The sequence below is a fragment of the Seriola dumerili genome, unplaced genomic scaffold (assembly GCF_002260705.1).
Source record: "Seriola dumerili isolate Sdu_G_001 unplaced genomic scaffold, Sdu_1.0 BDQW01000283.1, whole genome shotgun sequence".
Classification (NCBI taxonomy): Eukaryota; Metazoa; Chordata; class Actinopteri; order Carangiformes; family Carangidae; genus Seriola; species Seriola dumerili.
In genome coordinates this window covers 544,206-549,498 of record NW_019174538.1, presented here as the reverse complement: position 1 = coordinate 549,498, position 5,293 = coordinate 544,206, and positions in this window count along the sequence as shown.

The following is a 5,293-nucleotide window of genomic DNA, read 5'->3' as shown; positions in this document are numbered from 1 at the left end:
TTGTTCCGTCTCATTCCTCTTTCTTTCAGCAGCTGCCTCAATATTTGATCATTTATTATATTCCAGGTTTATTTAAGGTTGTGAGAGTTTCAGGCAGCTTTGGATCAGGATCTCAAACCTGTTCTCGGCTCCACAGGAAGGAGTCCACATGTAAATCTCTTCCTTCATTTTTTTTCAGCTCCTTCCTTTTATCGCTCTATCAGCTCTTCCTCGTCAGGCTGACCTCTCGTGCCCCATCCAGCTCGCTCTCTTTTTCTCTCCGTCGTCTCTTAACAGATAAAAACACAACAGGTTTTTCAAGACGAGTCACAGATACAAAGGGACTATTTATAAATGTGATACAGTGAATGATGGTTCAGCGGTCCCTGCTCAGACAGTCTCAGCTGACATGTCGAGCCTCAGGCCGATTTTAAAAATGTTTTTCTCCAGAAACACAAAGTTTGTTTTTTCATTCCTCCTTCAGATTCCTGCGTGGTGAGGAAGCTGTGAAGTGTTTCTGTCTTTTCACTGCCGCTCCTCCTCATGCTGCCGAACCGGGTTCAATGATCCGATTTAAGATCGTTAGCCTCGTAGAATCTGCTTTTACAGTTCATTTTTAATGTGTAAAAAGTCCTTAAGATTAATCTGATCTCTTTTCTAAATATTCTTTGTTTCTTAGACACAAAATTTTTAAAATCTGTTGAGAACCAACAAGAAAACACTTGTTTACAGCTTCAGTGCCAGAGGTCTGGTTCAACCTGATCTAAACAGCAACACATTCACTCATCTTTAAAATAAGAGATAAGCAATAAAAAGAGTTTTACTTTTTACAATATTCAAACAAGTTTGATCATAAGAATCTTTTTTTGTTCGGTAACTGTAGCTGGCGGTTTGAATTATTTTCCTCGATCAGACTCTGAGACACTGTCACTTTTGTCAGTTTGAAACCTGCAGCTGCAGCTGATTGGATGGATGATTTTTAATGGTCGCCTTGTTTTATGTTTCACTGAGTCCTCAGATTCTGTTTCTGCAGCTGCTGTAAAATGGAGTAAAAATGATAGAAAGATAAAACATGCAAATCATTTATAATCTGAACTGAAAGACTGAAAGTGACAGGATATTTTACTCGAGTCCTTCAGTTATTTGTCACGTCCAGTTTCACTGAGCAGCTCAAAGTAAAATACTGTCACTCAGAAACATTTTCTATCCAACCATCAGCCGACTGAGCCGAGGTTTCACTGCACTGTTTGAATCACTTGTGTAAAATTAGATCGTATTGTCGCACCAGAGGACGTATGATGTGTCATGTGCCATATAATCATTAATCTGAACTTTCTGCTGCTTTTTCATTACAAACAACCTGATTATCTGAACTGTGGTTTATGATGAGAGAAATGTTGACAGCCTCGTCACTTCTACATTTAGAGATGTGCAGGGATTTTAACAAACTGTTCCTCTAATGAACTGACGACTAAAGCTCAGTATGGCCACAACAGTTTGTCTCAGTGTTTGGTTTCAAAATAAAAGTTTAAGGATGTTTCAGACATACTGTGATTCACTGGATGGAAACTAACACTTGTTTTCTTTCCTTCACATTTTTATCAAATGCAACATGAAGTTCAGTTAAAGAACCAGCTGTAAAACATTTTTACATTTTTTCCTAATAACCATATTTTTCATCTTTTTAGCTGCGCTGTCCAGACCAGACCTGAGCCCGGACCTGAGCCCGGACCTGAGCCCGGACCTGAGCCCGGACCTGAGCCCGGACCTGAACCTTGTTTTGGTGGGTGGGATTGTAACGGAACCCATAATGCAGCTGTGATTCTGCGCTCCAGCTGGTTATGGGGTCCGTTTCCATCCCACAACGCACAGGACATCCTCAGCAGACGTGCTCCTTCCTTCCTCTCACAGATCCTGTTTTATATCCTGACTTTTCAACTGAAGACGACTCCCTTTGTTTTTTTATTTCAGCAGAAAACTTTATTTTTCCTTTAAGAAAAAAACAAAACAATAAATTTCATTTCATCAGTAAAACACTGTTAACAGTATAAAAGTATCTACAGTATTAGTACATGTCCCAGCTGACTGAACCACATGGACAAACCAAATCCTTTGTAGCTTATATGTAGTGCACCCCCCCCATTCATAAACACTAGTGCTAAGTGCTAAGTGCTAACTGCTCACCACTGGTCCATTCAAGGTAGATCTGCAGTTTGTTGTTAGTGAAATTAAAAGTGATAAAGAGAAGCAGCATATTGCTGTGTGATGACTGAGGTTTGCTTTGTTTCGGGTGTTTTTCCTCAATGACACGTTTTCTCCCGGATTGCTGAGGACAGTGAACGCAACCGGGAATTTCGTGTCAGCCAAGAATGACACCGAGAACGACTCGAGAGCTTATCTCATATATTCTGAGGTGAATTTGTGCCATTATATTGTTGCAGCTGTACATGTGTTATCTCTAATGAAGCTCAGAGTTTAAACTTGATCAGCTACTGTCTGTAAATATTCTACATTATCATTCATCATACATCCCCTATGATCCGGGCTATAAATAAAATACCAGTCATGAACCACTGAGGAGCAGTGTCCTCTCCCTCACCACTGGGTCACATGACTAAAACATGTATTTACATCAGTGTTTGACACAGCTGTGCTCTCTGTGAATCCCGTGTTGTGCAGTCATCATCTACTGAAGTCACTGTGTAGAGCAGCTCTTTCAACATCAATGACCGTGAATGAAAACAAATGCTTCGTCAAGAGTTTCACCACAACAAAAGGCTGCAGCCGCCGGCGTGGTGCGTTCACTGTTCACCGTCCACAGCAACTGAGCGGAGGTGCTAGAAGAGGTTCAGTTCCATCTTCCATACGTCAGATACTACAGTTTATATTTTGGGGGTTTTGCATTTGTCTTCTTTCCTGTAAACTGAAGGCTGCGTTCGCTCTGCACACGCTCAGTCTCCGAGCTCAGATTTACAGCCTCTTGTGGCAGATGTGACGTTCTCTAACAACCCAGCTCAACAAACATCAGGAGAGGGTTTCACACAGATCTCTGTAGTGTCTGAACTGCTCATAGATCAGTCTAATGCCAATCAGTCAGTAACACCTGCGCTGAGCCCCACACCTCATCACACAACAACAAAACCAGGAAAACATGGCTCATAATGTGAGTAATGAGAAGGGAAAGAGTTTCTAGAGAACACAGCGATTATTTTTCTTTTATTGTTTCACTCTTCGTTCAGACTCAGTCGATCTGAAGTCTGACTGTTTTATCTGAGACACAGTCGGAGTCTGTCTGGCTCCAGATGGACGTCTGAGTTCATCTGTTGCACAAGCCTCATCTTTGGCACAATGAATTCTGGGTAAATTAAGACTTTTTTCCAAATAGAAAATAAAAAACGTCCCACAGAGGAACAGCATCCAACCCCTCAGCAGAACATGTTTGTCTTTTGGAAGAATTCAAGTTACAGGACGTTTTACTTTGAAAATTCAGCAACAATAAAAAGAAAAATCAGATTTGATTTGGCTGCTCTCTGTGTTAGCAAACCACAAACTATGAGCTATGATTTCCTGTTTCTTGTTGTTGGGGGCTGCTGGTCAGCACAGGTGTCATTGACTGTTACCATGGTAACATTGGTCTCAGGCCTGAGTTAGTCGGGGGGTAAGGTGTCTAATGTTTCTGTCATAAAATGAGAGTCTGTATTTCAGATCAACATCAGACTGACCATGAACCAGCTCTACAGACCAGTCTGACGTCTCTGTGAAACTCTTTCACTTCACATGGACACAGTGTAGATGACGACCGGGAGAAGCCGGAGATGAAACGTGACCAGGTGAATTCAGTGGATGAGACTCAGAACATGCTCAAACAACATCTGCTGAGTCTGTAGAGTCACACAATTATAACCACACATCCTTAAATGAGTGGAGGTTTGATTTCCTCTACACATTATACATTTAGAATAAAGTCGCCGAGCTGACGTCATCATCTCTTAATTAAACTTTTTACAGAATGTTGAATTTTGAGCTCAAAAGATTAAAAAGTGAACTACCAATATTTTTGGTATATTGCATTATAACAATATTCATATAACAAACAGGTTGTAGAGCTGCAGTTTATTATTATGGTGCTTCCAAATTATTGTTTGGTTATTGCTCCTGTGCACTCGTGTCTTTTCAGCACCACTGTCGGTTTACAATGGTGTGGTACAGTGTAATGTGGTGTGGTACAGTACAGTGTGGTACAGTGTAATGTAATGTGGTGTGGTACAGTACAGTGTGGTACAGTACGGTGTGGTACAGTACGGTGTCTACGGTTAAGAGAACAGATGAAGAGAGGAGCAGTGAGTCAGAGCGTCAGGGCCTGGAGTGAGAGCGTGACCTGGTTTGAACCTGAATCTGTTTCAGATCTGTTTGAGGTTAAAGGTTAAAGGTGATCTCAGTGAATTATTTCTACATACAGTGAAAATAAAAGTATTAGAAAAATAAAAAACGTCCCACAGAGGAACAGCATCCAACCCCTCAGCAGAACATGTTTGTCTTTTGGAAGAATTACAGGACGTTTTACTTTGAAAATTCAGCAACAATAAAAAAAAAATCAGATTTTGATTTGGCTGCTCTCTGTTGTTAGCAAACCACAAACTATGAGCTATGATTTCCTGTTTCTTGTTGTTTGGGGGCTGCTGGTCAGCACAGGTGTCATTGACTGTTACCATTGGTAACATTGGTCTCAGGCCTGAGTTAGTCGGGGGTAAAGGTGTCTAATGTTTCTGTCATAAAATGAGAGTCTGTATTTCAGATCAACATCAGACTGACCATGAACCAGCCTACAGACAGTCTGACGTCTCTGTTGAAACTCTTTCACTTCACATGGACAAACAGTGTAGATGCGACGCGGAGAAGCCGGAGATGAAACGTGACCAGGTGAATTCAGTGGATGAGACTCAGAACATGCTCAAAACAACATCTCTGAGTCTGTAGAGTCACACAATTATAACCACACATCCTTAACGAGTGGGGGTTTTGATTTCCTTCTACACATTATACATTTAGAATTAAAGTCACGAGCTGACGTCATCATCTCTTAATTAAACTTTTTACAGAATGTTGAATTTTGAGCTTCAAAAAATGAAAAAGTGAACTACCAATATTTTTGGTATATTGCATTATAACAATATTCATATAACAAACAGGTTGTAGAGCTGCCAGTTTATTATTATGCGTGCTTTCCAAATTATTGTTTGGTTATTGGCTCCTGTGCACTCGTGTCTTTTCAGCACCACTGTCGGTTTACTAATGGCTGTGGCTTACAGTGTAA